This window comes from Salminus brasiliensis, chromosome 19 (genome assembly GCF_030463535.1).
Source record: "Salminus brasiliensis chromosome 19, fSalBra1.hap2, whole genome shotgun sequence".
In the NCBI taxonomy this organism is placed as follows: domain Eukaryota; kingdom Metazoa; phylum Chordata; class Actinopteri; order Characiformes; family Bryconidae; genus Salminus; species Salminus brasiliensis.
Genome location: NC_132896.1, coordinates 34,134,036 through 34,158,883, shown reverse-complemented (window position 1 = coordinate 34,158,883; position 24,848 = coordinate 34,134,036). Strand labels below are relative to the sequence as shown.

The 24,848-nt window shown below is 41.9% G+C and overlaps 1 long non-coding RNA gene across 1 annotated transcript; it reads right to left on the bottom strand.

The window, feature by feature from the left end:
• LOC140541315 (uncharacterized) lies at nucleotides 1-21,689 on the bottom strand. Its single transcript, XR_011977914.1, has 3 exons — nucleotides 21,576-21,689; nucleotides 162-290; nucleotides 1-55 (listed from the first exon to the last, which is right to left on the bottom strand). It is a non-coding gene; the product is annotated as an uncharacterized lncRNA (long non-coding RNA).
• Between the last annotated feature and the right edge of the window lie 3,159 nt (nucleotides 21,690-24,848).

Sequence of the window (24,848 nt, the reverse complement as noted above, 5' to 3'; positions counted from 1 at the left end):
CTCACATTTCTATCCTCCTCTGCCCCAAGTCCTAATGAAGCCAGCAAGGCAGCACCTGAAACAAACAAGGCTATCTCACCACTATGCAAAGGCCATGACTTTCCTGCACATTCTTGCAAAGCTGGAAAATATCAAGAAGAATCTCATCTAGCACACTTCACCTTTAATTCCGCTCTTGGACGTTAAGACCTGGTACGATAGGCTGCTCTGTTCCACCCAGGAGTCATTAGGCAGCCCCTCAAATGAAGAGTGCACTGAACGAAGAGGGCTGCAGGGACCTGTAGAAAAACCTGCCAGAGAAAAGTGCAAGAATGAGTGCTGTGTGAATCAACTGAAGCGATGGGAAACCGACAGCTCAAACAGCTTCTGTCTGCGGGGTGTGGGCCTTTTGAATTGCACTTAACTCGCACATATTCTGAGATTTTCAATGCCTACATGTTTCTTTCACTTCACAGATATAGCCTAATATATGCTTTGTGGATGGAGAACGAGAGAGAGAGAGAGAGAGGGAGAGAGTCAGCTAGATATGCCGACTGCTTCCTGATTAAGACAGGATAAAATTACATTTTGGTGCCATCTATGGACAGTCCATTTGTCAACCGCCAACTTTATGACTGAGCAATTCATCAGACATGACAAACTGTAGTAACTAATGAAAAATAATATCTAATATTAAATGAATGATATGATCCACTTTATTCTGGGTCTGTATATGGGTCCACACTTCCATTCCTCACTCTCATGTATACCTACACGCTCAAATATAAGAAGACACTGTATATCCTATTAACAGAAGGGCCATCAGCCTAATAGTGTGTAGTTCCCTTATTTGCCACCAAAACAGCTGTAATCTGTTGAGACATGGACTCCACAGGACCTCTGAAGGTATCTGGGGTATCTGGCTCCAAGACGTTAGTAGCAGAAGATCCTTTTATTGAGTCCTATAATGAACGATCTCCATGAGCATCAATGAGGCTTGGGTGCCTATGACCCTGTCGCTATTTCACCGGTTGTCTTTTTTTGGAGCACTTTTGGTAGGTACTGACCTCTGCATACCGGGGCATACACCCTACAAGACCTGCCGGATGTTTTGGAGGTGACTCAGAACATCCATTGTCTAGAACATCACAGTGCGGTTCTTGTCAAAGTGACCTGCTGGTTTGATGCATGCAACCAAAACGGCTCACTTTACAAGGCCTCTGAAGGTGTTTTCTGGGACCAGGATGTTCAGAGAGATCCTTCAAGTTCTGCAGGGCTGCAAGGTGAAGCAAATGTAGATCATACATATGGGAGCTACCATGTGCCCGGATGTCCATGTGAGGTAAAATAAAAAAAAGATTCATTGGAGCCGTTGGATTTTAATTGGATTCAGCGACATTAGGTCAGGATGTTGGAGGCTCACCACCCCACCTCATCATCCCCAACTTCCAACTCATCCCAAAAGTATTGGCTGGAGCTCCACCATCCATCATTCCTGAGAACACAGTTCTATTACTTTACAGCTCAATGCTGGGGGTCTTTATACCCCTCTCGCCCACACCTGGCATTAGGCAGCATGGTGCCAACAGGTTCATCTGTATCTGCTCTTGGGACTAGACAAGCTGTGTGTGTGTGCATTTGCAAATCTGTATCAGCAATGGGTGGAGCTTAAAGTAGCTGAATGCATTAATTAGAAGGGGTGTCCACAAACATTTAGACATTTAGTGTACCTATGTTTATTGTAACTTGCACGACTGTCTGTTGAAGATCAATGAAAAGAAACCTGTGAAGCTCTGTGAGGTCTAAACCGTGTGGAGAACTGAGCTGTAGCGTTTGTGCACCATTACGAGATCAATGCAATTCACTTCACCTATCCCTGGTCTTAATGTTTTGGATCATCTGTGTACAGAATATATAACCAATACCTGAAAAACAACTCTGGAGTTCAAGAGCTGGAGTGATAAAGACAGTTATCTGCAGTAGTCTTACAGTTGTTTATTTCCTCTGAAGGTGGACTGGCTCTTTTGGCCCTGCAAAATGTAACTGAAAAAGACAGTGTTACTCTGCACAGTGTTCATAACACTCTGACAGATCCACCACTGTTAGAAAGAATTGCTTTCTTTCTTTCAGTGAGTTTCTCTTTCTCCCTCTCTCTCTGCCTTTTTCTCTCCCAGACCCTCCATCATTGTCCTCTCACCATCAACCATCTGCTGGCTGTCCTGCGGGGAATGCACAGGCAGTTTGTAACTCACAAAAGCCAGGCATGGATGTGCTTATCTTAGCAAAATGCACCATGCATGACAACTGGCAAGGAGGAAAGTTTAGAAGCCAAACACAAAAGCGCAGTAAATAGAGAGCAGGGAAACAGCATTGCCGCGAACAAGCTGGGTGGCGAGAGGTCAAGCGACAAAAGAATCGTTATGCGAACCTGACATCGCTCACCTGCGTATAACTAGAGGTTTAAAATGCTGCTGTGGTGATTTATGTCCCACCAGTGTTCATTGCTGTCTTGCCCCCATGCCATGTCAGCTCCTTGCAGTCCCTCCATAGGCTACGTGTGATCCTGAGCTGTATTCTATCCTACAAATGCACGTGCCACTGGAGTGGACCTATTCCCAACCCTCAAAGTCCAGGTTTTCAGTCGGCAACACCCTGCAGCCTCGCTCCTAACGCACAATCACCCTTCCCCCTGTCCTCTGTATCCCAAGGCCCTCTCAGAGAGTAATCCAGAAATTAACCTGCTAAGTTCCACATTGAAATCCAGAGGAAACAATAAACAGCCTCTACAGCTGGGAGCTGTGTGCTTCTCCCACGGTTCTCCAGCAAGTCAATTAAGCAGCAAATGACCCACAGAACATACAGTAATGGATGCAGTACCACAGGACTTCAGTTTAATACATCACAATTATGACAGTAATTGGTTCCGATGGCTCATTGTATTTCTCCGCAAGCTCTCGAAGTTTCTTTTCGCACCTAGGAGGGAAGTTTATGGAAAGGTGTAGCCATTCCGAGAAAGACTTGCCAGTTTGAGGTGATGCAGTCTCAACCGGCAGACCTCAACCTCCCGATTTTAGGGCTTTGTGAGACTCTGAATGTAAAATGAAGCGAGGCCATAAGAGCATGAGTCACTGCATAAAAAGACCACCTATCTTTGAACATCTCCAGACTTTCAAGCTGAGATTTATTCACTGCCATAGCAACAACAAGTTGTTCACAACCTCTTGGAGACTAACAAAACGGTCAAAGCAGTCTTGGCCTTGACATAACATATCTTCTGACCCATGACATAACACACCAAAAAAAAGAAAGGAAACAATTCCACACATTCAAAACAAGAGTGCCAAAAAGAAAAAGAGAGACGTCCCTTTGGAAGATGTTTTTGAAGTGCCACTTTTACTTCGGGAAAATGTATTTTAACAAATGGTTCTTTATAAAACATAAAAACATATAGTATGAGAACAAATGGGACAGTGATTAGGACCAATCACTGTCAAGAGGAGGTCTCAGAGCCAGGACGAATCACAACCAGGGGGAGGAGTCTCAGAACAAGCAAGTCATAGACTGGGACAAATCACAAGGGGTCAAGGGGTGGTCCCAGAACATTGTGTTGATTAAGACCAACCACATGTAAGGGAGAGGTATTAGAACTAGCAAGTCAGTGAGTAGGACCAACCACAGTCAAGGGGGAGGAGTCTCAGAACAAGCAAGCAAGTCAGTGATTAGGACCAACCAGTCAAGGGGGAGGAGTCTCAGAACAAGTAAGTCAGTGATTAGGACGAATCACAACCAGGGGAGGAGTCTCAGAACAAGCTAGTCATAGACTGGGACAAATCACAAGGGGTCAAGGGGTGGTCCCAGAACAATGTGGTGATTAAGACCAACCACATGTAAGGGAGAGGTATTAGAACTAGCAAGTCAGTGATTAGGACCAACCACAGTCAAGGGGGAGGAGTCTCAGAACAAACAAGTTGGGGGTGAGGTGGTCTTACAACTAGCAAGTCAGTGAGTAGGACCAATCACAGTCAGGTAGTCAGGTGGAGTTCTGGTAAGGTTGGGGTTAGGATCAGAGTGAAGGTTAGGTTTAGGTTTTGTGTTGAGGTTCGCATCATGGTCAGGGGAAATAAGGGTGAATTTAATTAAAGTAATTTGTTGAATGTAACCAAGGTAACATGTTAAGGACAGAAGTATTGGGACACCTGCTCATTCTTATATGCGTTCAGAAATTAAGGCTGTTAAAAAGAGTTGTTGGTCCTGCTTTTGTTGGAGTAACTGTTTCTACTGTCCAGGAAAGAAGACATTCTATTAGATTTTGGAGGAGCATTGCTGTATGGATTTGATTGCATTCAGCAACAAGAGCTTTGGTAAGGTTGGATTTTTGAACAGTCCCCACCCCACCTCATCCCCAATTCCCTAACTCATCCCCAATTCCCTAACTCATCCCAAAAGTGCTGAATGGAGCACCACCATCATTCCAGAGAACATAGTTCCCCTGCTCTACAGCTCAGTGCTGGGAGGCCTTATACTCCTTTATACCACGTCTGACGTCTTTCAGACAGAATTTTCGTGCAACTTAAAGTAGCTGAATGCATGTAATAGAAGGGGTGTGCACAGACGTATAGTGTACAAAGTATCTAGTATAATTCACGTGCCAAGAATATTTTATGACAAAAAACATTCTTAAGAATTGCAATAATATTACCCATCCAACTGAGAAGATCTTTCATTGTAGGCAAAACGTAAGTCACTGTGAGAGACCATACTCTCATCTGTGGGTTCTCACATCAGAGAATCCTGCATTGATTTCTGAAGGCAATCATCTCCGCTGTATTCCCAAGGTCACAGACGTGGTTGTTATTGGCATTGCTGTGATCTAAGACTCAGCTCTGGTCCAGCCTATTAGGAATTCATGAGCTCATAAAGAGTGTATGATGTGATTGCTTTTTTTTTCTCCCCAAACTACAGCATGTGACTTTCCAATCAAGAACGGCTCTGTCAGTTTGTTTTCCGACACTCTCCTCCCAATTATTTTATCTTTGCAGTGCAGCGTGGATTAAACATGTATGATGCAATTATGATAACGCATATATGCATCTCTGGCTTTGAAGCGTTTAACCCTTTTGGGAAGCGTGAGAAATTGAAAATCTACATGCAAATCACTCGACATAAGACAATCTTTGCGTGAGATTAATGGGGATCAATTTGGGTGTCATGAGAAAGTATAAAAATTATTAGAACACTATTAATAAAGCATTAATAAATGGCAGTATGCTCTTATACTACGTATGTGAGGTGAAAGAGTAATGGGAATGAGTCACATCTAAGAAAACAACTAATTTCAACTCGAATTCTAGCAATTCTACTCTCCACAGCTTGGCTGATGTGTGTGATGCTGTCATTTCCAGCATTACTATGCACATCATAAAGCACAACAGCATATTGCAACAGTCTAAACTGCAACAGTGATGGCTTTATGGTATGGAACAAAGTGCCATTGCTTTTTTATTCTCAACCATTAGTATGAAACTGCCCACCTGCACTAGAATGAGACACTTTGACAAGAACCAAACTGTGATGCCTAGACGACCGGGTCTGAAAATCTCAGGAAGGTATTATGCAGTGTTTTTTTCTAGGTATGCAGTGGTCAGTACCTACTAAAAGTGGTCCAAGAAAGGACAATCATGAACTGTCAACTGATGAAAGGGTGGAGTCACTGATGCCGATGGAGGCCCCATCTCTTAACTTACAGAACCTAAAGGATCTAAAGGATCTAAAGGGTGTTTGTCTTGGTGCCAAATACCACAGGACACATTTAGAGGTCTTGCAGAGTCCATGCCTTGAGGGGTCAGAGCTATTCTGGCAGCACAAGGGGAACCCACACAATATTAGCCAGGTAGTTTTAAGGATATAGATGATCGGTGAATGCAATACATATTTGCCATAGGAGGTGATATGAAGTTCAACTGAAAACATCCCAAAAAGGACAATGAAAAAAGAATCACTCTCACGTTCAAGAACTGATCACTGCCTGCATACATTTAGTTTTACTACAGATACATTTTTTTTTGAAAGGTAGGAAACTCATCAAAGCCCCCCTGTCAACTCAAGCTTCTTATTGTAGTTTAGGAATTTGTGATAGGGCCTGTTTGATGTGCTTTTTCAAAGCCACTCTGAGCTCCTCTTAAGCAGCTCCCCAGTGTTTCCTTGCCTGCTGAACTGCAGGATAAAATAGATCGGGCAGAGAGCTAAAGCCAGGCTTGCGCATTCAGAACCCGACTGAATGTCCACACTGAGGGCATTGGCAGCCAGTTGCTGGGTTTTTAGTTCAGTGGGTTTTCTGGTTAATTCTAAGAGGCTCACTGGATTGCATGTCTGCTCTACTAACTTATGAACCTCCTACACATCCCTGAGGTCTTTACTGATACTCTTAAATATTCCTAAAGCTTCCAGTGATGTCCAAACTCCCTATTCAGTTCGAATCCTGGGTCATGCTGCTTGCCATCAGCAGCCAAAGTCAGAGAGAGCACAACTGGCCTTGCTCTGTCTGGGGTGGGTTGATGGCACTCCTTCTCACATCACTTCTAGTTGGATGTTGGTCAGCACAGGCATCTGTTAGCTGTTGTATTGGAGCTGGAAAGCCATGCTGGCCTCCTAAGGATGCCGGTCACATGTATTAGTCTTCACTCTCCTTGTGATGGAGGCATTGCTAGTGATGGTGGGGGGGGGGGGGTTATACAAAGGGGTATTGACTGGACCCAACTTTGATTTTAGGGACCATGGCTTTAGGGAACCAACAATGTTTCTTGTAAGGTATTGGTCCAAAGAATCCTGGCACAGCCATCTAATACATTGGGTCTAGGCTCTGCATGGTTGTCACCAGGTCAGTGGTCAATTAAAATGAAATGAAATGAAATTATAAAATAATAACACTTATAATTATGTTCCCTAGTGACAGGTAATGACTTTGCCACTAGAGTGCCAAGTGTTTGTACCCTGAAATGTGCAGTTTAATACCTTTATTCTGAGAGTGTACTTGAAAACACTAGACCTAATTTTTAGATGATTGATTACGTGATATTGTAACTTGGGTAAAAATGAAGTAATCCACTTCCCGAATTACCTCAGCTTGCTAGAATTTACATTAAACAGAGCATAGTGTTCCACCTATTGGTATTTATATATGGTCTATCTATCTATCTGTCTATCTCTATCTCTATCTATCTATTGCAGCAAGTAGTGGAGAAGGTAGAGTGGGAGTGAGCATAGCACAGCAAAGGGAATGCTGTCAAACTTTGAGGGTGAGATAAGAGCTTTACCACAGTGTCCTGGGGCAGTGCTCCACTCAGGTCAGTGGATGGAGTATTGCAGGTTGCAGGTCTCAAACTGCTCCCAGCAAAAGTCTTACAAAGCGGCCTGCCAAAACGTATCCCTTATCACTTACACAGCTCGACAGGCCTGCTGAGATAATCAACTAAATATCTAGCTCGGATTCAGAATTGAAATGTTCCCCACCAGCCTCTGAGATACTCTGTTAGGCAGTGCGCTGGCTGGGCTACAGCTCAGACAACAATGGCTCTCAGCAGGGAGGTGCTTACTATGTGACCCTCATAACATGCGCTAACTCCGGACAGTTTTTTAAAGCCCCTGGAAGTTGTCAGTTTGATGATGCACAACTTCAATCTCTTTATCATTGGTCAGTTTCTGAACCACAGAGCTGCACTTGGCTAGATGGGGTTTCTGGCTGTGGTGGGCCGACTGTCAACCGCCTGTGATTCTGACGTGTCTAAAAACCCTAGCAACCCCTTTGAACCTGATACACTCAGGCCAGCACCACACACTTCATTTACCATGGAATGGTCAACCACACAGCAAATGTCTGGTCAATGAATTGTGCAGATATATAGCAGATCTATAGGGTAGATTAGGTTCATTAAGTGGTGAGTGATTGGAAATACATAACAGGATGTTTCAGTTTGGTACAAAATGTTTCGAAAGACCTCCTTTCCTCCAGAAGCACTTAATAACATTGCCGTTTGGCAGAGCTGCCACTTATCAAATTTGCATAAGGTATCTCCCCGGGAAGAAGACAGAGAATATTCAAATGACGCCTGGCTAGAATGAAGAAATGGTGGCATAGTTGCATAGGATTAACCCAAATAAGTGTAAGGATGTCATTGAGTGTTTTTGTTTTTGTTTGTTTGTTTGTTTGTTTGCTTGTTTGTTTTTTGGTTCAGGTGGAAATAGTCAGAAGTAATCATACTGTTACGGCCTTTTTTTGTTCATTGTCAATGCTAAGCTTAATATTTACTAAACTCTGCAGAATTAATTGACTGGTGGTGAGCACTGGATTGTTTTTCAGGATGTCAGGCAATGTTTGTAGCCATCTAAACACACACACACACACACACACACACATACATACACACACAGAAAACAGTTTATCACTAAGTATTTGCAGCAGTAGTAAACAATCTCTCCGCGGCAAATTATTTTTGTTTGACTTGTTGCCAAAAGCCCATGCCCATGACACTTCGCCGATAAGAAATTTTAATTATGGGCAAGGACACTTCTAAACAACAACAACGCTGCACTCATGTAGCGCTCCTTTAGAGACAGCAGCCTCAGAGAAAGGAGCTCCGGAGCCCTGCTGGAGTTAGTGTTGGCCCAGGCTTTGAAATATGCGTGAGAATGGAGCTGTCCCTGGGCAGAGACAATAAATGTCAACAGACCTCTCGTCTGGGTCCGGTGGAGGCCTCAGCGCCATCGCTTTTCAATTGCCTCGTCGTGGAAACACAACGTGACAAAGTGCCAATTGAGACAAGATTATGGCATAAAATGCCTTCAGCTTGGCTATTTCCAAGGCCAGAAGCACACCGACGCTGCTTCCCGAAGAGTCATTTTCAGACCTGCCTCTATCTCACAAACGATGTTCAGACCAGAAGCTGATCCTCAGCAATCATTTATTGTGCGGTATTTACAGGCAGGGCTGAGGCAGTTTCTCAACAACAACAACAACAAAAAAAACATTACACTACAGTACAGAGACAGGCCAGCCTTTATACTCAGGGCTTTCAAATACTACCATGAATTCTGTTATTATATTAACACTAGAACGGTCAGCACAGTCTTTTTTGATGGTTTTGATATTTTGAGATTTTTGAGAACAACTTTCACAGATTTAACGCTCCAAGTCTACCGATCTCTGACATTTACTAGAATAGTGCATATCACTACTATCAGGCAAATACCTTGTACCTCCAAAACAGCAACTTTTTTTCAGAAGAAGAAAATAAAACTTTTTAAATGAAAGTCTATGTAATAAGATTTTATTTATTGAAGTCATTTTGAAGCATTTCTATTGGTCCATTCATAATTCAATTTTAATACGATAAACATAACAAATTGAAATTATGCCAAAAAGTAAAGAACAGCAAATATGGATAAGCAAGGTTTTTGCCTGACAATGCCAATGTTTTACTCTGACAAGACTAAGAGAGTAATATTAAAGTTTAGGTATTTCTACCTAGAAAGGCCAACCTTTATTATTCCATTAAAAGCAAATCTTTTTCACGCTTATCCAGCATGGCAACGCATCTGCATCTGGATTCCCCCAGACAATACCCTCAGAGGTACAAACTGACCAATGGATTCCAGTTTACAACTTTATCAGAGTAAAGCAATATGATCAGCAAAAATCAATCAGCCAGGATAGAAGCTGAAATGTCATCAGTTTCAGAGTCTTGGAGAGGTTCTGTTGGAGGTGAAGAAGTGTAAGACTCTGACAGGTGATATTGTCTAAGACACCAAGGAAACCAATTAGAAAGTTTATTAAGAAACCTAAAATGATCAGCATTCAAAATAAATGAAAGGACTGGCAAAGTGAGCAGCAAGCAAACACAAACAACTGCAAACAAAACTCTAACTGCTATCCATGCGTCGTTTTATCAGTTAATAAATAAAAATGACAACTTACACCTCTCTTTTTGACATTTGTTATTCAATGCAATTCGATTAAATTTGAATTATTTAGACTTTTTACAACAAAGGTTGTCACAAAGCAGCTTTACAGAGATCCGGGTCCGAGATGGAACCCATCCTCCTCAGGTCGACATCGGATAATAATAAAAATCCAAACAGGAATAAAGACAATAAAATAAAACTGAATAAAAAAAAGGTTCATGTGGCGACAAGTCATACAAGATGAAAATGTCAGTGAGAATGATAAAGTCCATGCAGATAAAATGAAATATAATAATAATGATAATAATAATAATAATATATGGGATATTGTAATAAGATTTCTGTTTTCTGCTTTTCTAAGTTATATGCAAGGTTGGAAGTTAGTATAGAAGTTATTCTTTACTCAGCTTTATTAAAGTCTTGTCCAAACACCTGTAGCAACCAAGGCAACAGTAGCAGGCTAGTCATATCCAACCCTATTTACCCAGACACCGAATGGTTCCTGATTCATCTCTCTTATCCACTAAACTACCAGTATCCTCATATCATTTTTCCTTCCACAACCAGAAGGGCAATTTCACGAAGGCCTCTTTATCCACATGTAGGAATTGTGATATTGCAATTCCATGATTTTCCTCATTTATGCTTCACTAGAACTATGGGCATATACGATTCTTTATATAACTTCAGTGTCTCTCCTGGAGCAGCTCCCTGCTGTGTTTAGTTGCTCTCAGAATCTAGCACGCCTGAAGCACCCAATCAAGATTTTCAAGAGCCTCTAAACACCAGAGCAAGCTGTGAGCTACACCCCGTCGACAGGTTCAGAGAGATGGAGTTGGACACAGAAAATCTGGCAACAACACCATTATACACGTAGGGATGCAAATCCTCTGCTGGATGTTGGTGTTTTGGATGTACACCGGGGTCGCCTGGTTTGTGTCCTGGCTCTACCTACTCATGAATGTTCATGGTTGTAATCTGATGTTAAGGGCTTTATATATAGAAAGAGTCTAATTACTCATATGCTGGTTGGAAAAAAAACTGCCATTGCACTTTTCAACCTCATTGAACATTTCTCATGAGAAGGTGAGTCACAGAGAAACAGAGAAAATGCTGCATACAAGAAACCTACACATCTCATTAGATGTTTAGGTTGGGGCTATTCTTTTATTCTTTGGTAATGGAACTTTGTTTAAACTCCTGTCCATAGGCAGTTTAAGGGGTTAAAGGTGAGGCTTAAATAAAAGAAATGATGCAACTTATTCCATGGGGGATAAATGCACAATATGAATTCATAAAAATGCAGCATATATGCATTGTAATATATATTACTTATAAAACAAGGCTGTATCTTCGACAAAATAAATGTAAACATATGCTTTTTAATAAATTGTGCGCTATCATTGATTACTTTGTGAGTATTAGTTACAGAGGCAGTGTGTAAAACTACCTCCACCATGTTTGGAAGCAGGACTTTAGCCCAGCTAGCTCTCACTGTGAGATGTTGATGAAACTACCTACACCATGTTTGGACCCTCGACTTTAGATTGGCTAGCTCTGACTGTGAGTGATTGATGAAACTACCTCCACCATATTTGGAGGCTGGACTTTAGATTGGCTAACTCTGACTGTGAGTTGTTGAGGGAACTACCTCCACCATGTTTAAAAGGCTGTACTTTAGCCTGGCTAGCTCTGACTGTGTTATTCTGCTTAAAAACAGTGCTCTATTACGCCACCAAGAGGAAATTCAAATAAAATATGAATGAACTCTATGAATTTTACACACACCTCCGCCATCAAACACACTTATAGAATTGGCTGATAACTTTCAAACTTTTGCAGACTGTGTTGCTATGGGGATTAAAGACCACCATCAATCAGGTTCTACTTGAAAATGTTTTAATTACAAATAATAAGAATTTTTAATTTAGTTTGTTTCATTCTCAACTTTTTTTATTTTGCTTTGCCTTTTATTCTCTTATTGTTTGAAGCTTGATAAAGGTTATGATGCAGATAGTAGAGAAGTTCAGGGTAGCTTTGCACAGGTTCTGGTACATTGCAGGTTTAATGTGTTCTAGATACCAATCATTGACCTGTGAGGTCCAAACTCCGAAATGTGTATTAGTATTTTGCTTAAAACAAAACCCATAGTTCTAGCTATTAATATCCATACCCATAATAATACACAATACACTTTGGAGACTGTACCTCACACTTGCCTGTCCTGTCTGATACCTAGAACCTGAAGGATCTAACAGATGCACAGTATCATATAGTTCTGCATGATGACGTGGCAAAAATTCAGAGTGGGTTTCTCTGGCAGGTGTGGGGTGGGGGAGTGGTGGGAAAGGGAAGACAGCGCTGGTGTGACTGTAGTGCAGTGTTTCTGAGCTGTAAGCGCTTGCCGCTGCATTGTGACATGGGCATCAGCGTAGCTCTACTGGCTTCTGTGATGATTCCATTCCTTTGTCCTGTCTGGCAGAGACTTTGTGTGGGAAAGGCAGGCATTTCGAATCACAAGAGATGAGACACGAGGCAGCGGACGATGACAGGCAGCTGTCCAGTAACTAGGCAACCCCAGGAGAGCTGCTGCAGGCCTTGTGCTGGTGTCAGCTTCAGCACTGCTGCTGCTGTTTCCTTTCTCCTCTCAGTATTCAACACAGGCTCGGGGCATTCGTAAATAAAAGCACTGACAGATAACCAGGTCTGCACAATGAATGTCTGTGTGTTACATGCTAATATAATAATAATAATAATAATAATAATAATAAAGTCCATCATCCTCATCATCCAAATCCTGTAATGTAATGTAAAGTAATGGAGGCTTACACCCTACCAGGTAATATGGTGCCAATGGTAAACCATCACTTCTCTCAAACCAGGTCAAGTTGTTAAGTTTGAGAGGAGGAACATCACTGAAGTTATTCACTATGTCCACGTCACCATTTGCATGAGACCCAAAGACCAAATCATTAATTAAATATGGTTTAATCAAGATGACTGGAGCGCACCACAACTCTGTCAAGACTGAACTCCAGCCTAAAGGTTCTTAGAATTCATTTATACTCCCCTAAAAATGTTGTACGATGCACCTTCACTGCCCACATGCTTCTATGCGTCCTTTATGTTGGCATGAATGTTCGGCAGTACATCCACTAGAGGGCAGTTCAGGGTCTGACAACAACAAACATGGCGAGGGTGGAGGCTATAAGTTTATTCTGGCTATTGGCTATACTGCCTCCTAAAATTTCCAGTGGTACTGCTCCCTTCCCTCTGTATCTGTATCCGAAGGAAAAGCCTATTGGCCTATCTGCTCATGTTGTCAATAGACCATGTCAGCCGGCACCAGTGGTCTCCAACCCTGCTCCTGAAAAGCTACCTTAGGTTTCAACTCCAACCCAAATCCAACACACCCCATTCAGCCAATTAAGGCTTAAAGACTTCTGAAATGCAGATGGGGGGGGGGGGCAGTGGTGGCTCAGCAGTTAGAGCACCGGGTTATTGATGACAGGGTTGTGGATCCAATTCCAAGGCTTTGCAAGCTGCCACTGTTGGGTCCTTGAGCAAGGCCCTTCACTCTCTCTGCTGGTGGAAGCCAAATTCCATCTATGTCCAAAACCAATTGTGAATATGATTGTCTGTGAGAAGGTAGTTCTCCTGGACCTGGTCTGCACTCCAGCCATGTCCTGTTCATGTTGTAGTAATGGTCCTACATCCTACATCTTAGCCTGCCCCTCCCTAGTTAGCATTCTCTCGCATGTCAAGCTGGTTAGCTTATTTACTTTGGGCAAACACACTTATCTGCCAGACTTAGGCGACACACCACCAGACACAGAATCTGTTGATTCTGGATGACCGTGGAGGTTCAGGTAGCCTACATGAGGACACTGTGTGACCCATTTCACAGGTAATAAAGTCTATGGGTGATAGATTACTTTTATATAGTACCCTTTATCTTGCTGCCTGAAGCTTTTTCAGAGTGAAGGAGGGGTGCTCTCGGCTCATTGAACACTAATCATGCGCTTATAGCACTGGAGCGTAGTGTCCCGGCCCAGTGCAGACCGGGGCATCTCAGACAGAATCTTCCACACCCTCAACGTCCAGCCACAGCAGGACTCTGTATCATTGACACGGATGAGGGCTGGAGGCTGGAGAGTGTACAATCGCTGGCCATTTTATTAGAAACCCCTGCCATGTAGATGAGCTGTAGGCTCTGTAGTTGCATTCGAGCCAATTAGTGCCTTGTAATTGAGAGTAATGAAGGCCTTTGGGGTTCAAAGGGTTAAACGTGTTTACTAAGATCAAATTCCTCTGGAATATCTAGAACATGCAGGTGAAACAAACCCAGGTGGGCTTCGGTGTCTGTGTGCTGTGCGGTTCTGCAGGAGATTTCAGGAATCTGAAGGTGTTTTGACTCTGGGACACTTTGTTTGCCCTCCTGAGGACGGGCGAGTCTGCGTTATGCTTAGCGAGACGTCTGAGTGTGTTTACTGTACAGTGTAAAGGAGCAGGGGTCTGATGTCATTGTGCTACACACACTTACACACACACACACACACACACACACACACATATATACAGAGCAGAGAGCGGAGAGGTCGTGCAGGTTGGTGTGGTGTTACTGTGCTGCTGCTCGGGGTTAGAGCGGCTCATCCTGGGATCAAAGACGAGAGCCTGACTCACCCACACTGACTGACCCAACACACACACACACACACACACACACACACCTCCACCCACCCACTGAGAGAGAGAGAGAGAGAGAGAGAGAGAGAGAGAGAGAGAGAGAGAGAGAGATACAGCAAGACAGAGAGAGAAAAACAAGATAGGGGTCAAGCGAAAGAAAGAGAGAGAGAGAGAGAAAGAGAGAGAGAGAGAGAGAGAGAGAGAGAGAGAGAGAGAGAGCATGAGAGAAAGAGTGAGATAAGCAAGATAGAGAGAGATAAACAAGAGAGAGAGAGAAGTAAAGACAGATAAAGCAATAGATGGAGATAAAGCAAAAAAAAAGGAAGTGATAGAGAGAGAGAGAGAGAGAGAGAGAGAGAGAGAGCTTGGCATTGCTTCAGGAAAGAGAGAGAGAAACACTCAACCATCGACCCTGTCATCACTGAGAGAGAGAGAGAGGGAAGAGAAACACAGAGACAACAAGAAAGCACGAGTGAAAGACCTGATATTTGAAGTTGTCTGTGTGTCTGTGTGTGTGTGTGTGTGTGTGTGTGTGTGTAAGTGAAGAGCATTATTCCTGCTGCAGCCGTTATTATCAGCGTCTCTGTGCTGAGGCCGGGCTGATAGCAGCCGTTCCAGCAGACACAGACAGGCTTCATACATTATTAGCATATCATCTCACACTCAGCCTCGGGATCGAGCACCCAGCTCTGACTCCATTCAGAATAAAACACACCACCCTCCGCTTCTGGCACGCTTTCACACACGGATTAAACCAGGCCCGAATCACAGTCTGGCACTCAAGCTGGGGTCATCTGATTTCAAAACGGAGAGAAATATTAATGAGAGGAGATGAATTCAGCCTCTGAGAGCTGGAGGTATTAGTCAGTGTTGATTGTAAATTAGTGCCAAATCTGAAAAGTCTTGGGGACAATTTTGTCTCACTACAGTCCGTGTGTCAGTATCTCTAAACCATGCACCGCTTTCCTTTAGCGCAGATTACAGGGTTTGATTGGTCTGATGAGTTTGAGTTTGGTCATTCCTCGTCCTCTAGCGACTTACATTACTGAATCATTTGGAGAAGTTTCTGAATCATTTATAGTAGATACTGAATGATTTATAGCAGTTACTGAATCGTTTATAGCAGTTACTAAATCATTTAGAGCAGTTACTGAATCATTCATAGTAGATACTGAATCATTTATAGCAGTTACTAACCATTTATGATACATGCTGAATTCTTTATAGTAGACACTGAATTCTTGCATTGTTAGTACTGAATCCTTATCTAAACTAAATCATTTATAGCAGTTATTGAATCATTTATAGTAGATAATGAATCTTTTATAACAGTTACTGAATCAATCATAGTAGACACTGAATAGAAGTTAATTATTTATAGTATTTTTTTTTTTATTGTAGAGAGTGAATCATTTCTAGGAGATACTGAATTGTTTAGAAAGTGACTCATTATTTTGTAGTTTTACTGAATAAAAGGTCGCCTTGGGTTCAAATCATTGACTGGTTAGCAGTTTTGGTGATGGTACACTGTGCTGTTCTCCAATCATTAGTTAGAAAACAAGCCTAAGTTCACCTGTTTACACAAGGCTTTCTCACAAAACTAGTGGTACTCATTTTGGTGCTATATAGAACATCTATAAAAGGTTCCCCACCAATGCATATAACACAGTTGCCATGGTTCTATATAATAAAGCCCTTTTTGGTGTTTTTTTCTTGATAAGCAACATCAAACTAAACAGGAGAAAATGAGAAGGCCAGATGAGCTTGTGAATAAAAGACTGATGACCCACATTGGGGTTAAATGATAGAATACTTCAGAGAAAGATCTGCTAAAGTCGAGAGGTTAAGCACTAACTGATGGAGAAGAAAAAAGGAAGAAAATGAAGCAGAAACATCTGAGCTTCAAAGAGAAGAAGAGAATGTGGCTCATTGTTTGGTAAAAGACCTTTTTAATGTGTTATAACTACTTATTAATGACATGTGAGGTATTTATAACCTAATTAATACTCATTAATAAACACATAAAGAAATTTAAACCAAACGTAAACCATTTATAAAGGTAATCTGGGTATAAAGTGGGATCATTAATACATATTTCAGTTATACCTAACATGTTTGAACATGCTGAAAGCAAAGACTGTCAAATGCTATGAAGAAAAATTACCAGAGATTAAACTCTCATTATTTATATTTTCAACATTTGCCTTTTTTTATACCGTTCAGACCGAAATCACTCTGAATGGCTTTGTTTACATTTTGACAACAGAATTATGTAAAGACTTAGCTGTAATTCCTCTTTAAACTCTTCAGTACAACAAGCCTGTTAGCATTTAATCTGCATTTAATCTGCGTATGGAAAACTGCCAGTCTTAGTCGAGACTAAGGGTAAAATGGCTTTATAGCGTCACGGTGCTTAAAAGCATATTGGTCTTCTAGCGGCCCGCAGAGACGCACATTGATCCTTAAATAGTGTGCATGTAAACTGTTTCTGGACCTTCAGAGATTGCTCTCCTTCTTAATTGGCCTTTTAATCACAATTTAATGCTTTAGTTTCCCTCCTCTCGCGAAGCACAATGGTCCTCAGATCGTTAAAATTTCATAAAGGAAGGACAGTGTTAATTGCGAAAGGGGTATTGATTGAGATTAATGCATATTATCTCACTATTAAGGTTGGTAAGTACCCTACTATTACCCCAATTTAGGCCCATCTCCAATGAAAATCACGTCATGATGGATGGCTCAACTCAGTCAGATCACCGTGGAGTGATTCGGGAATCAGGCGTCGGCAAAAAGAATCAGTGTTAATGAGCCGCTATTAAAGTTTAAGGTTTAGGAAGCTGCTCAGAACTGCTTTTTAATGAGCTTTTCCGAGCGCTGTGTCGTCGGCCTGCGTCTAACAATGACGCAAAGAACTCAGAGGCACATCTGAGTCTGTCTTAGGCAACAATCAACCGCCATAAATATTTATTCCCCATTATGTGCATCACATTCGTGGTCTACAAAAAAAAAAAAAGCAATTTTCCAAATGCACCAGACTACAGCACATTCCGGATACTCCGGAGCCATTTCTGAGGCTCGTGGGAAAGAGCTGCTGAGGCTTTTTCTCGGTCATTACTGAAATGGTCACTATTTATTTGGGGATTTTCTCCATCTTGTTAATGCAGTGTGCTCCACTGACCACGGTCAGAGTCTTAGTTACACACTCGGAATGCAAACCTGAGGGCATGGCTGACATTTTTCAATAATGCATACAGACAGGCCCGTCGCATTGTCCCCACACTGCGCCTGTCATTCAGCACTGAACAACACAGCAATGGACCAGCATGAGACACACACATACACATCTTTATAGCATATCAGGATATGGTGTCATGTACAGTATGTGCCCCATATAATAATAATAATAATAATAATAATAATAATAATAATAATCTGTATATATATATATATATATATATATATATATATATATATATATATATATATATATATATATAATTATCTCCATCTACTGTGGCTCCTGTCAAGGGTTGGATGTGATGTGTTAAAAGCAGGACAAATGGCCAAGCATAAGAAACTGAGACACCGGACTCAAAAACAGCCAAGTCTTGTGGGGTGTTCCCAGTATGCAGTGGTCAGCAGCGTCCAAAAGTGGTCCAATAAAGGACAACCAGTAAACCAACGACAGGATGACAGACACCGATCCATCTGTCCTACCTCTTCTTGCTAAAGTCTTGGGGCCAGATACCACACTCTCTTCCAGACTCCAGCTTCCAGACTCATCTTGACAGCTTTTAAGAGCCGTTTGCATAAAAACACCACAGTTAAACTTTTTATCACATAAACTATAACTGTAAGTGATGTAGCAGATGAAGCGGTCCGTTAATCACGATGTGAGCGGTCCAGAAAGCACATTGTTATTACGGTTGATCATGTGTCGCATTTAAAAGGCCAGTTCAGAGAAGAGGTGGTTTTAATTTCAGATGGTAAAAGTGTCCCGCTGCAGTAAAACGGAAGGGGAGTTTATGAGCTTCAGTAAAGGAGTCGGATACATGGTGATGCTTTATAGATGAATGTCTCTGTGTTTTTGTTTTCAGCTCAAATTAGCTGGAAATGTAGTGAATAGATGGAGGTCTGAGACCAAACAGTGTGTGTGTGTGTGTGTGTGTTCGTATAAACCACTGCTTCACTGCTATTGGCTAATTAAACTTTCAACCGCCATTAAATCTCCCAGGCTTGACTCTTATAGATCAAATAGTGTGAAAACACTCACATTTGCAGTAATAAATGCAGACTGAATTGGACTGCAGCTTCAGTTTCTTCTACAGAGAATGGAGAGTAGGGTTCGGCGGGGAGTTGGGGGTGGGGAGGGGGGTGGTATTCTCCCTCAGCAGCCTGGCCTGGGTGGAAGGGTGTTTTGTGATGTAGAGGGATTGCAGCCAGCCATGCTGAAACTGCACCAGTGATTAGGAAAATTGAGTTTTTCAGAGCCACTGGCTCTTTTGAATCAAACTCTGCGAGTTGTCGATTTGGGAAACTTCCCAGCGTAGACGAGTCTCAGCCAGCAGAATGTGGCGAGTTCACCGCAAATAATCTCAGGCTCACGTCTGCCTTCCTTTACTGCAAATTAATTGTTAATCTGCTATGTCAACACGCAGTAAATGGGAGACAGTTTCAACATGTTTCCTCAAAACATCAGGGTGAAGATTCACCCGTGAGGTGCTCTGATTATCCAACAATGACTTCCCCAGCTTAGAGAAAAGCCTTTAAAACCTTCCTCCAATTGTACTCGTCAAAAAGCCAGTTAGAATTAAAATTGCGGCAGCGCTTTCCCAAGTAATGTTATTTCCAGAGGGACACGGAACGGAAAAGTGCAATTTAACACAGAGTGGAGAGCAAAGGTCCCCCGGTTACTCAAAGGCAAATTGAGGCTTTTTATATAAGCACCATTTTTGATTTATGAAAGATCCTATATTTCGCTGAAGTATTTAGACTCTGAAAGGAGAAATGGAAGTTCTGGTTGATAGGGAAAAAGAAAAGGCTGATATGAGGCTCAATTATGGCAAAGGTAGACAGATTAGGTCAGTTAACTCATAAAAAGCAAAAAGCTTTGCTCTTTTTTTGCTCAGTCTTGGAAACACAGCAGTTCTGAAACCCCAGCTGATTACTTTTTCCAACAACAGCCTAAACCTGGACCTCTGACCACTGCCTACTCAAGCTTAGCTGCTCTGCTTTGAGGAAAAAATGTGCGCTTTGTCATCCTGAATTTGGAGTTGTTTTTTACAACGTATCAAAGTTTCATGATGAATGGACCAATAGAAACACTCCAATATGACTTGGATTAACATGTTTATCCAGGGGACTCCCAGAGGGCTTGGGCTAAGGCACTGCCACTATGATCCAAGGATCGCTGCCTTAAGTCCTGCCATCAGTAGCCGTCAGTAGCAGCTTGCCATCAGTAGCCAGAGTCAGAGAGAGCACCACTGGCCCTGCTGACTCAGGGGTGGGTGGATGGCAGTTCCTCCCCATATCACTCCTAGTGTGATGTAGGTCAGCACAGGTGTCGGTTAGCTGGTGTATCTGCTTTACTCCGAGCATGCTGGATACCTAGCGATGCTGCATCAGTGGCATTCAGATTGGGGAGTTCACATAAATGGGAATTGGGTCATTTCAAATTAGGTAGAAAATGATTAGAAATAAATTCTATATATAAAAACTAAAAAAGCTCTGGGCTCTTCACCCCTGAGACACATTTTGCTGGATATTGGAATGTTGATCCATTTCGGAGTGAATATTAGCCTTGGAGGGAATATTTGATTACGGCAGAATTAGTTTGAACTCAATAAAAAGAGCAATAAAACTAATTAAATATTACCTTCTGATTGTTACAGCGCTCATCCCAGACCTGCGGCGTATCATGCATACTCCCGCCTCTCAGGCAGCTTCACAAGGAGCCAGCGTTCCTCCAACCAGGAAGCTGTTCTTATAAAATAATCTTCTAAATATTTTTTCAATGGATGGTTTTGTTTTTTAACACTGCATCCACCTAACAACACAACAGCAACCACATACCAGCCAGTAAATAAATTCACAGCAACCACCTAGCAACACAACAACAACCACCTAGCAATGCCAAAGCAACCACCTACCAGCAATTAAAATAATAGCAACCACCTGGCTACACCATAGCAACCATGTAGCAACCCCATAGCATCCACTCTGTAACACCATAGCAACCATGTGGCAACAACTTTTTAAACACTGCAACCACCTAGCAATGTCATATGTGACATCAGAAGAACCACTTTCAGTTTCCCTGAATCTTTTTAATGGATGGTTTTGGCTTTTATTGCTGCAACCATCTAGCCATGCAAAAGCATCCATCTACCAACAAATACATAAATCCATAGCAATTACCTAGCAACCCCATAGCAATCACTCTGTTACACCACAGCAACCACCTGACATGCTATAGCAACCACATAGCAACACTGCGACCACCTAGCAGCCCTATACTAACTGCCTGTCAACACAATGGCAACCTCCTATTAACCATTAAATAAATCCAGAGCAACCACCTAGCAAAAACAGTGTTGCCCTCTTGTGCCACCATGTAGCAGCTCCCCAGCAACTGCCTGAAAGTGGAAACCTCTTAGGTTGATCAACTATTTTATGCTACCATCAGGAAATACACTTTTCTAGTTATAAGTACATGTATAATGTATTCTAATTTCAGGATTCATGTGAGCTCTTACCAGAACAATAGAAATGTAGGTGCTGTTTTATTGATTTCTATTAAATAACAGTGAGTGAAGGATCAGTTTCATTCTCACCAAGTCCAGTAAAAAAAACAATGCTAACATCACAAACAGTTACTTTCTAACACACACACACACACACACACACACACATATATATATATATATATATATATGGATGTATATTTCACTTACATGTATTTTTTTTCCCACAGTTCCTCAGACAATTCTGGAATTTCACATCAGTTTCTCATTTTCTCTCGGAGAGTGGTCCGCCTTGCATAAACACAATCAGCTGCTGCGTTTTGCCTCGACCACTCCGTAAAGGAAATTGTATTTCCAGATGCCATTTCACATCCGCAGGGGCTTCGCGCATTTTTTCTGGCTTCATCTCAGAGTGCTGAACATCCCTTTAAAGTGCTGACCATCTCAAGTGGCTGTTTGTGAGGAAGAGGGCAGTAACAAGAATATCAATACGCCATTAGAGCAGGAACACATATGAGTGTGTTTACTCTGTCAGCTGGACATTGGTCAGACACATGCACCTGAATGTGGCGAATGCCCGAAGGACTGCAGTGAGGGTCTAAATCACACTGTTGGTCCCATACAGTCATACATGGACTGATCTGTTGCGCAAGCAGTTCTTTATTAAATATTTCTCCAAATCAGCATGAGCAATGTTTCTTATTCCGATCAATGAGTGTCAGCAGCTGTAATTAAAGAGCACAAATCAATTAAATGGTTAGAGAAAGACAGCATTAGCAGCTTTGTTTCTGATAGTGCGGGGTTTCGCCTGCATGCATAATTAAATATATCTGTGTATATTTATTTTGTCAGTCAGTACTTCGAATACCTGTGCCAAGTGAGTCACCACGATAAGTGTGGTTGAAAGTGAGTGTGGTGTGGGTGGGGAAAAAAATGCATAATCCTATTTGCATCAAACGTGAAAAGGATACAAAAAATACAGGTGGCCATGCTGCTTCGGTTGATCTAACAAGAGAAATGTAATTCTGCTGACACGGTGTAGACAGGTTTAAGCTGAGAATATGCAAACATGGGAGATAAAAACACTGTTTTTCAGGGCTGTGGTTTATGGCTTAATGTAACAGTTAGAGAACGTCTGAAATTTGTCTCAATATTATTGGCCAGGGTGGAGCAGAAATCACTCAATTATGTCCTGATGTGAGGGGATTTTTGAGGGAACCGTTTAGATGAAAGTTAGAGTTTGCTTTAAATGCAACAGTGCAGTGAACAAATAATGCTAAATGTGCTTTTGGGGAACAGTTTAGTGAACAGCTAAGTGAGCTTCGGATGGAATAGTTTAGCGGACAGTTCGCTGTTCGCTAGACTGTTCCATCCAAAGTGCACTAAGCATTAGCTGTTCATCAAACTGTTCCCTTCAAAGTGTACTCAATGTTAGCTGTTCCCCAAAATGTTCCCTCCAAAGTGTACTCAATGTTAGCTGTTCCCCAAACTGTCCCCTCCAAAGTGTACTCAATGTTAGCTGTTCACCAAACTGTTCCCTCCAAGGTGCACAAAGCATTAGCTGTTCACCCAACTGTTTCCTTCAAAGTGTACTCAATGTAAGCTGTTCACCAAACTGCTGCCTCCAAAGTGCACTAAGCATTAGCTGTTCACCAAACTGCTGCCTTTAAAGTGCACTAAGCATGAGCTGTTCACCAAACTGTTCCCTCTCTCTGTATGCTCAGCATTAGTTGTTCACAGAACTTTCTGCCTCTGGATACAAAACAGTTTCTTGGGCTGTTTTGGTGCTTCTTGGCAATCGGCTAATAAAAAATGACGTGTGAATAAGTGCACGTCTCAGCCCAGTGATGTCAACTCTGGTTTTGCATCGTTAAAGGTCAGAAGGGAGATGCCTGATTAGGCAGATTAGTGTGAGCAAAAGCATCATTATTATTATGATTATTTTAACTGATGGCATTTAAACGAGCTCTTCTTCCACAGTGTTTGTCATCACATTCAAAAACGAATATTCTGAATTAATTAAATATCTTCAATGAATGTCCTCAATAGACAGCATGCAAATGATACAGAGTCTTGGGCCTTAGTTACAGGTATGCAGTAATGTTGCAGAACAGAATGTGATATGAATTATTTCTGACTCAGCCATTGACAGAAGTAGGGTGAAATTTGTATATTTGTATAAAATAATTAAAGATAGCAAGATATCAGTAATCATCGCCCCACCTCAGGACACTGCTTATTATAACAAATGATAAAGGCAAGGAAAAATATGCGACTGTTTTACACCACAGATGTCAATGTATCTTCTTCCTCTCCATGTATTGAGTCCATCTATGGGCCCACGGCTGAGCTAAATGTCAGTGATTCCCAGTGATCATCTGCTGTACAGTTTCCCCAAATGTTGTTCAGCAGGGCTCGGATTAGTCCCTATGGACAATTTATCTTTCTTTCTTTCTTGTGCAATCTCTTTCCACATAATGCATTTTTAAATGAACCAAAAGGTCAAGAGTTAATTCATTAGTAGCTGCAACACATCAATTTCCAGGTATGCGTTTTGTCTCTTTTACAAAACACACACTCTGTCTGTTTACACAAAAATACAATCCAGCGGAACAGTGTGGCACTGTATTCACAGAGACGTAACCATCACTGAAGTGTGCTGCCTCACCTGTTCTACTGGGCTTTGTATGAACACCTGTGAACACGGGTCAAAGCACATTAATACTGAATGTGACCCAAGGCCATTTTTGCTGTCCTATTTGCAACACAAAACACACGAAATACTAAAGTAGCTCATGCTCAGTCAAAAACAAAACAAAACAAAAGAAATCTCAATTTGATGGTCAATGATTTTATAGGTGCTTACACTGGTCATCAAATGGGTTTTGCAGTAGAATATCATAAAAGAAGAACATAAAAAATATAATAAACATCTAGCTGGCTTGCATTAGCTACTCATTCAGCATTAGTTGTTCGCCGAACTGTTCTCCCAAAAGCTCACTCAGCATTAGCATTTCTCTGAACTGTTCCCACCAAAGCTCCGTCAGCATTAACCTGTCTGCCCAACTTTTCCCTCCAGAGTTTACTGGTGTCAGTTCACTTAGTGTTTGCTGCTCATGGAACTGTTCCCTCCAAAGCTCACTCAGTCTTAGCTCATCACTGAACTGTTCCTCATTAGCTGTTCACTACTCAGGAGAACGTCTGGTGAACAGCTAAACACCAAGTGAGATTTTGGTGGGGTGGTGTGGGGGGGGCAGTTCAGTAAGCTGAGTGAGCTTTTTTGTGGGGGGAGAGAAGAACAGTTCATTGAACAGCTATCACTGAGTGAGTTTTGGTGGGAACAGTCCAGTGAACAGCCAATACTGAGTAAACTGGCATGAATGTTAAACCCAAAGTAAACTCCAAAAAAAACAACATACGGTCATCCTGATTACGGTGGTGATTAAGAAGTTCTAGCTGTTCTTGATGAAAATATTTAATAAT